Source organism: Balaenoptera ricei, chromosome 4 (genome assembly GCF_028023285.1).
Source record: "Balaenoptera ricei isolate mBalRic1 chromosome 4, mBalRic1.hap2, whole genome shotgun sequence".
Classification (NCBI taxonomy): Eukaryota; Metazoa; Chordata; class Mammalia; order Artiodactyla; family Balaenopteridae; genus Balaenoptera; species Balaenoptera ricei.
Window position 1 is genome coordinate 113,490,931 of NC_082642.1, and position 9,561 is coordinate 113,500,491.

Below are 9,561 nucleotides of genomic sequence, written 5' to 3' on the forward strand. Positions count from 1 at the left end.
TCATAGATGGATCAAATAGCCTTCTAGAAGCAACAGACTGTCCCAGGGAAAAGAATAAAAGATCATCCAACGGAAGAGGGATCGTAGAGATCATTTTACAGATGATGGCACAGAGAGGGCCATAATGGCTCAATGTCTTGCCCAAGGACACGCAGGTGGTCCATGGCAACATCAGGGCCAGACTCGGGTTCTCTCTGACGCAGCACAGTGCCCTCGAGGAAGAGAAAGCAGAGCTCTCCAAACTGACTTGTCACTTAGGTGCATATTACAGGTCTCATCTACCTTAATACTTGTGCATCCTAAAGTTATAAGTATTAGCACATGAATGCTCAATTCTTTGAACAGAATGAAAAAGGGCTTTTTGGCACACACTGTCTGTGTGTAGGGGTTGGGGAGGGGTGCAGGTGCAACAATCACATCCATGTCAAAGACTTTAGGGCATGACCTGTTTCTGAAATGTAGCCTGGGTAATAGTCCAGGATGCCAGACCACTTCAGCAGAGCCCCAAGACAGCCACCACAGAGTGAGTCCAAAAAGTGGAGCTGAGACTCACTGGTCAGTCCTGCAAGGCCCTGAGGTGGGGTCACTGAAGCAGTGGAGCAGATCAGGAGGGGTATGCTGGGCAAGGGGGAGAAACTGAGAGATGGATCATTCCAGAAACACCTCCAACTATGTAACTGCTGCAAGTTCAGCTTGTGACCCCCTACCAATCTCACCTCCCAAGCCTCTCCTTCCCCACAGAGAGGCTCTCCATGACGCCCTCTCCTACCTCTCCCACTTTTCCAACCTTTCCACCTACTAAGCTCTCACAGATTACCCCGCATCACAATCCAACGTCCCCCAGGAGAAATTCACACTTTCCAGCCTCAGTGCTTTTCTGCCCACACTTTCCCTTCCTCCTGGAGTGCCTGCCACCTTCTCTTCTATGATCCCTTTCCCCTCAATCAAAGCCATTTGACAAAATCCTCTTCCAGAAATGCCAACCCTTCCTTGAAACCATCCTACAAGAAGAAGTCCTCTTTCCCAGAACCCTCTAGGTCTTTCTAAGGCACTTGATAAATTCTACCTCACTCCCCTCTCCAGACTCTCTCTCCTTTACAGCCGTATACAATGCCCCACTAACAAGGGGTCTGCACTCAGTAAACACTAGTTGCTAGTGTAGAAGTCAAAATGATAGCTGGGAAAACAGGTGCAGCAGAGGAAGCTGAAAAGGACGGCAATGAAGAGTGTGCACAACAGCAAAGATTAACTCTGTGCCAGAACCAAGGATTTAACACGTGTTAACTCACCTAGTTTTCAAGACAATCCCATGAGATAGGTGCTATTATCGCCACGTACAAAGGAGGGAACTGAGGTATGATGGGCTGAGTAACTTGCCCAAGGTCAAACGGCAGGGTTTTGAATTGAACCAGGCCAGCTGGCTCTTTATATTGATTCTCTGCAACATTGTTCCTTCTAACCCTACATCCCTGAAAACCACTTCAACTCTTCCACTCACAGTGTGCAATGCCTTTCTGAATCAAAAACACACTTTGCAACTTGCAATTACGGCACCTACTGCTTTCTAAGTCAAAAATTAAAGATCGATTCTGGCCACAACTGCCACAACTGTAAATAACATACGATAAAGTCTGAAATCTAAAACATTGCTTAAACAGAGACAATTATAGATGTTTGGGATGGAATGGGCCTCTGGCCATTCACCTAACTCAATATTTGCCATCATTTCCATTTTAAAGTCCTGAAATATATACCAGAATTATGTGCAAGCACAAACATCTAACAGCACTTTGAATATTACTCTGATAGAATTATGGGAGTAATAATATAATTGTAAGCTTATTGATGCACACAGTGATCTATCACGTTTAGTGTGTTTTTTAACAATCATCAAGGAATTTGGGCCTACCACAATGGATAGAAGAATATAGAAAAGACATTGAGCTACATTCACATGTAAGTGAAACAGTAATTACCTATATAATTCAGGATTTAAATAATTTAATATTAAATATCCCATTAAAGGAAGCAAAAGTTTTGTTAATTCTGAATAAGCCAGATAACTTTTCAATCTTCTGACGAAACAGCGAGGGACTTCCGTGGTGGTGCAGTGGTTAAGACCCCGCGCTCCCAATGCAGGGGGCCCGGGTTCGATCCCTGCTCAGGGAACTAGATCCCACATGCATGCCATAACTAAGAGTTCGCATGCTGCAACTAAGAGTCTGCATGCCGCAACTAAGGAGCCAGCCTCCCGAAACGAAGACCCAGCGCAACCAAATAAATAAATAAATACTTTAAAAAAAAAACAGGGAGGGGGGATGCATAAAAATTCCGGCTTTACAAATGTATACTCTGTTCTCACAGAAAGAAAATAGAAAAATAAATGTATCAATAGATTCAACTTTGAAGTTAGGAGAGGCTTTTTACAGGATAACAGTTAAATTTCTGTTCCCAGGAAATTTTTAAATAGCATACAGATGACCCCAAAATTAAATTAAATTAAATTAAAATGTTAACAAAGCAGAAGAAAAGGAAACGAGGTTCTGTGCAGTTTGTGGCAGCAAGCGATATTTTTCTCTCCCTGATGAAGAGAAGGCTTAGTGAGAACAGCAAAAAGACGCAGGGTAGAGATCACAGCAGGAGAAATAAGATATCCAGCACGTATTCAAAACTTACCCAACTCGGTCTTACTCAACACTATTTTTCCCACTTTGCCAGTTTTAAATCAGACAGCGGCTGGGCTTTTGCTGTTGCTGTTTCTGTCCTTTTGATCCCAGAGCCCCATGAAAGTTAAACTGTGTGTTGGATGGGATCTGGCCCCGTCTCGCATTAGGGCGAAAAAAGTTTTAAACTTGGATTCCTGGTTGCTTCTTTGGGAAAGTGAATAAATAAGTGGTTGAAAGGAGAGGACGTGGGGGACGTGCTCAGCTGACGTCGGGCCCGCGAAGGGGCCGCACAGTTCCTCAGCGCAGCTGTCCAGATGTGCCTCATCTGGTTCCCCGGCGGGGCACGAGCCTCGGCGGCCACGGCTAGCGAAGCTCCAGCTCATTGGTCTCCGGGGCTCCTCGCTTGCCGCCTATTGGCCGGCCGGCCCGCCACTCCCTCGGTCCTCAGGCCCGCCCCCCACCCGCCGGGCCAGCTCGCTCCATCCTCAAGAGGAACCTGGAAGTGCAGCCCGGGCGCTGATGTGGCACTCGGCGGCCGCTGCGGGCGTGGGAGGGGCCCGGCCGGAGAGAGGTCCTCTGCACCCAGGGCTTGCCCCTGTCCTGGCCCCTGTTATACCGATCCTTTCCGGCAGTTAGGCTGGTTTGTTTAAACAGGATGATTTCAATCTGTTCATGGGATGAAATTAATGCGCGCCCCGCTCTGGCTTAAATCCCCAGCATTTCCGAGTTAAAGGGACTGGGGCTCAGGGATGCCCACGCCCCCAAAGGGCCTTCAGGCCATGTCTCAGAACTTCAGTCTCCCCTCTTTATCCAGGGAGCGAATAATGAAATTCAAGAGCGTGTTTCATGGGGACAGTATTCTTTTGTTGGAAGAAAAAACTTAATGAACCCTTCACCGAAGTCCTCATTAACTAGAAAAGTCGTTCTTTCTGCAGAGAAGCCCAGGGCTGATTACAGGAGTGACTTGGAAGACTTGGTTTGTCTGGAATTTTTGTTGGGTGGTGGCTGTAGGAAAACGAGAAATGTTGCTTTGTTCTGTGAGAATGTAGACCAAACGATGCTTTGATCCTGGGGAAACCTTTGAAAGATTGATTAGGTGGGAGAGTGTCTGCAAATCAATCACCATTATAATTTGAGGGTGTTGACAGAAATGTGAGCTCATTGAAACATTAAGACGGCAAGAGCTACCTTCATTGAGCCACACACCATGAACTGGGCCAGCCCCTATACTTACAACCACCTTATGAAGTACATATTAAAATTATCTCCACTTTCAGATGAGGCTACCAAGACACAGAGCAGCCTATCCCAGCATGACACTGAGGTTTCCAATATTTGTTCACAACATGGGTACATAAACGTACCTGCCCTTTGCCAGGAATAGGTGAGTCAGAGTTTATTGTGAGTGCCTCTACCTTCTGATGTCCAAAGCTTTCACTTCATAGATAATGTCCCCTTGGTCGGTCTATTTGTTATCTATTGCTATGTAACAGATTACCACAAATGTAGTAGCTTGAAACACCACACATTTACTATTGCAGTTTCTAAGTGTCAGAAGTCCAGGCATGGCTTAACTGGATCCTCTGCTCAGGGTCTCACAAGGCTGCACTCACAATGTCTGTCAGGATGCATCCTCATCTGGAGGCTGGAAGGGGGAAGAATCTACTTCCAAGCTCCCTCAGGTTGTTGGCAGGATTCATTTCTTTGCAGCTGTAGGTCTGTGTCCCCAGTTTCTTTCTAGATGTCAGCTAGCAGCTGCCCTTGCCTCCTAGATTCTAGTCTCAGTCTCCTGCAGTTCCTGAAAACCAGGATGTGGAGGTCATGGGGGTCCGCCTTAGAGTCTGTCTGCCACAATGGGCTAGTCAGACACCTCACTCTCTATAGCCCTGAATGCCATGTCATCTCACCTCCACAATCCCTCCAAAAATTCAGAGCCCCACTCACCAAGTAAAAAGATACGTGAGTGGATTCACAACACTCAATCCCTCTGGCAGTCAAGGAAACCCACGAAGGAAGTTTGGCCCTTGAAATTAATCATGAGTTTGGCTTTCTGGAACATCCGTCATCTGATAATGGTACATTTTTAACCCAAAAGTTACACAACAATGGGCTGATAGTCAAGGTACATGACCAACCTTCTACACTCATTACCATTGACAAGTATCTGATATTGTTGACCATTGGAACTGCTTCCTCAAAAATCTACTAAAAAAAGATTTCTGGAGACTTCTGTTTTCAAGAATATGGAGCAGATATAATTTCCCCTGTTTCTCCTGCTAGTATAATACCACCAAAAATCCTGACTTTACATATAAACAAACATAAGAAGACTCTGAAAGGTTGAAAGAAGAGGCAGATTGGCTAGGAATCTAGGGACCCAAGGAATGCCATGATGGTGAGTTCCCCAGATTTTCTCTTTGTCTCATTGATCCAGACTTGGAGCCCAGCAAAAGCCTGTTGTCTTTTGTTGTTAGCCAAAAAACCAGGAAGCAGGAGCCTAGAAAGACAAAATAAGTTTAGACAGTAATGGCTATGCTCCAGCCAAACACCCCAGAAGAAACTGTGGCTTCCCCCACATCCACATCAGCAAAGGCCAGATGGGGTCCTAGACTTCCACCCTTGCTATAATAAGGTGAAAACAAAGGGCTAGTTCTTTGAAAAGATCAATATAATAGACAAACTGCTAGCATGACTGACAAAGAAAGTAAAGAGAGAAGACACCAATTACCAGTGTCAGGAACAAAACAAGGGATCTCATTATAGACCTTGCAGGCATCAAAAAGAAAGTAAGGGAATACTCCAAACAACTCTACACACATAAATTTGACTTAAATGAAAGGGACAAGTTCCTTGAAAACCACAAATTACCACAACTCACCCAATAGGAAATAAATAATTTGAATAGCCCTGTAACTATTAAGGAAATTGAATTCAAATTCAAATACTCCCAAAAAAGAAATCTCCAGGCCCAGATGGTTTCACTGGAGAGCTCTACCAAACGTTTAAGGAAGAATTAACACCAATTCTACATAATCTCTTCCAGAAAATAGGACAGAACACTTTCCAATTGACTTTGTGAAGACAGTATTGCTGTGATGCAAAACCAGAGAAACACAGAATAAAAAAGAAAACTACAAACCAATATCCCTCATGAATATAGGTGCAAAAATATCAGCAAATAGAATTCAGCAATATATAAAAATCATTATACACCATGAGCAAGTGGGGTTTTTTTCCCCAGAGATGCAGTCCTTGTTTAATATTTAAAAATCAATCAATATAATCCATGACATTAACAAACTAAAGAAAAAACACAAACATATCAATCAACATAGAATAAGCACACTCAACAATATTCAGCATCATAAAAATGCTCGGAAAAAGAAAAAAGAAAAGAGAATTTCCACAAGAGCAGGTACAAAAAACCCACAGCTAGCATTATACTTAATGTGAAAAACTAGATGCCTTTTGTACATACTTTGTGATTCTATTTATATAACATCCTTGAAATGACAAAATTATGGAAATGGAAAACAGATTAGTGATTGCCAGGGGTTAAGGAGATGGGGGGGTGGAAGGGAAACGAGTGTGACTATAAAAGGGCAAAACAGAGGACCCTTGTGGTGTTGGAATGGAAGAGTTCTGTAGTTTGACTGTATCCATGAGATAAAGTTGGGATATTGTACTATAATATATTTGCAAATAATAATGCAAAATGTTACCATTGGGGGAAACTGGTTAAAGAGTACAGGTCTCTCTGTATTATTTCTTACAGCTGTATATGTATCTATAACTATCTCAAAATAAAAATTTTCATTAAAAATGCAGACTCCCCTGAGCAGTCCCAACAGCTGTCAACAACCCTGATCTTTCCAAGGACACTATGTGCATCCCCAGGATTGTACTTCTTGAACAGGAAGCCAGGCATTAACTTGCCTCTGTCTTCAAAACACAGTGACTTGCATCTTAAGAATGCTCATAAGAGACGTACAAGTGTTTAACCAAACACCACCAAGCTGATCGTGTTACTTGTAGACCATGTACATCTCTCAAAAACAAGACTACCTATCCTACTTCGAGAAGCTTCCCCTAGGTATATATGACTCATTACTAACATTTTTCCCTAAAATAGGAGTTATCCAATTAGAAAAGATGGTGCAAATTTTACCCCTTACTTTAGAAGAAGTGATCAGTGACTCCACCTTGATCCTCAAAGGCATTCAAGTCAGCTTTAAATCAGTGGTCAGGAATAAAGATGGCCAATAGGCACATGAAAAGATGCTCATCATCGCTAATTATCAGAGAAATGCAAATCTAAACCACAGTGAGGTACCACCTCACACCAGTAAGAATGGCCATCACTAAAAAGTCTACAGATAATAAATGCTGGGGAGCGTGTGGAAAAAGGGAACTCTCTCACACTGTTGGTGGGAATGTAAATTGGTGCATTTAGCCACTATGGAAAACAGGGAAATTCACTGGTAGTTAGTGGTTAGGACTTGGTGCTTTCACTGCTAGGGCCTGGGTTCAATCCCTGGTCAGGGAACCAGAATCCCACAAGCTGCACGGCATGGCCAAAAAAATAAAAAAAGTAAAAAAACCAAAAACAAACAAACAAAAAAGAAACCAGTATGGAGATTCCTCAAAAAACTAAAGATAGAGTTGCCATATGATCCAGCAACCCCACTCCTGGTTATAATTATAATTAAATTAAATATAATTATAATTGTAATTATAATTATATAATATAATAATTAAATTATTATATTATATAAGTATATATTATATTATATAAGTATATATAAATATAATTATAATTATACACTTACATGATATGATAATTATATAATATAATTATAATTAAACTATAATCCGAGAAGATACATGCACTCCTATGTTCAGAGCAGCACTATTTACAATACCCAAGACATGGAACCAACCTAAATGTCCATTGACAGATGAATGGATAAAGAAGATGTGGTACATATATACAATGGAATATTACTCAGCCATTAAAAAGAATGAAATAATGCCATTTGCAGCTACATGAATGGACCAAGAGATTACATTACTAAGCGAAGTAAGTCCGGAAGAGAAAGACAAATACATATGATGTCACTTATATGTGGAATCTAAAATACAACACAAATAAACGTAGCTACAAAACAGAAATAGACTCACAGACATAGAAAACAGACTTGTGGTTACTGGGGGTGGGGTTGGAGAGGGAAGGATTGGGAGTTTGGGATTAGCAGATGCAAGCTATTATATACAGGATGGGTAAACAACAAGGTCCTACCGTACAACACAGGGAATTACATTTAATATCCTATGGAAATGGAATGGAAAAGAATATGAAAAAGAATATATATGTATAACTGAGTTACTTTGCTGTACAGCAAAAATTAACACAACATTGTAAATCAACTGTGCTTCAATAAAATTTTTAAAAACTGGAGAAATATGAATAAGAAAAAAAAAATCAGTAGTCAGGATTGTTAGGAATGAAAGACTATCTCCTTACAGGCCAAGGCAAAGCCTGTACTATCACACATACATCCTGCTGAATCTAGAGTGATGCCTTGGGCCAAGTGGAAAGGTCAACATAGAAACTTAAAGAGAAAGCCACTTGATTTTCTAAGGTAGACCCTGATGGTTTATGGGAGTTGTTCGGCTGATTGGATCCAGGATGCTGTGTGGAGAGGATGGGGAATTTGAGGTCAGTACTGCAGGTTGGCTCATCCTGCTGCATAGAGTCCTGTCGATGTTAGCCTTAGTTAGATGCTGAGAAAAATTAAATGGATTTGGTCCCAGCCCCTATTGGTCAGATTAATTAGATTGGTTGATGGAGTGCACATTCAAGGGAAAATATGCTCCAAGTGAAGGTGGCATTGAAACAAGGGACAGATACTATTGGGAGGCAATTCTCCATGGATGTCTCAGGTTTCTGCAAGTTTTATGAGCAGAAGCGCTGACAGCCATTGTCCCAGACTACCTGAATGTTTATAGAGTAAACAGCCTTGGAAAATATATATAATGTCACCTTCTAGAGCAGATGGCATTCTGTTCAATAATAAAGATAATGTCTTCTTCCAGGGCAGAGATGGGAAAAGTTTTCTTAAAACTCATGATAAAATATTGGGATTTTCTAAGCTCAGGAACCCACCGTATGTTCAGACATCAAATGGCTGTCATTCTGTAGAATTTGGGGTTCTGGGAACCAGCTCAAATGCTAATACCCTGGCTGCTGTTATTATTATGAGTAATAAACTGTCCTTTGTCTCTGACCCAGGAGTCCTATGTCCTTTGTCATCATCCATGACACTGCGGCAGACTAACTTGTTAGCTTACATGTGGGGTTACATCTCAGAACCTTCACAGTTCTTGACAGGAGCACCATGGTCTATGAGCCATCACCGCAGATCCCTGTCAGTCAAGATTGCTACTCTGACCTTATTTCCCATTACAGTCATTAAATCCACCTTGCTTCTGAAGTTAGTGTCCCACCTGCACTCTCATATTCTGAAATCTTATCATTGCTTTTAGGGAGCCCAGCATTAAGACAGTATCTCTTACCATCAACCCTAGCCTACAGTGTATGGTCACCACTTCTCAAAGACACCAAGCGCCCCGTCCCCTTACTAGTGCATTTCTTATTACCTCAATGAATAGAGTATCCTCTGAGCCCTCCTGGGTAACATGATCAAGGGACGTGTTCTCTGGTCTTATATAATAAATCCACTTTAATATTCTTAAGTTCCGGAGCCCTCTAATCCCTTCCGCAATGCTCTGCCAAGGCAGTTCTGGCATTTCCACCTCTTTTATTGTAAATCTTTATCATGCCCAGACTTTGAGGAGTCATCCCAGCAGGCTACTAAGATAGACTCCATGTATC

The 9,561-nt window shown here is 42.1% G+C and overlaps 1 protein-coding gene across 2 annotated transcripts in view; it reads right to left on the reverse strand.

Annotated features, from left to right (window-relative positions):
- The window catches only part of TMEM45A (transmembrane protein 45A), an 84,788-nt gene extending 81,784 nt beyond the window's left edge, over positions 1-3,004 (reverse strand). For both annotated transcript variants that reach the window (XM_059922197.1, XM_059922198.1), the window contains exon 1: positions 2,677-3,004. The gene's annotated coding sequence lies outside the window, so the exon portion shown is untranslated. The remainder of the gene's footprint in view (positions 1-2,676) is intronic.
- Positions 3,005-9,561: the final 6,557 nt, after the last annotated feature.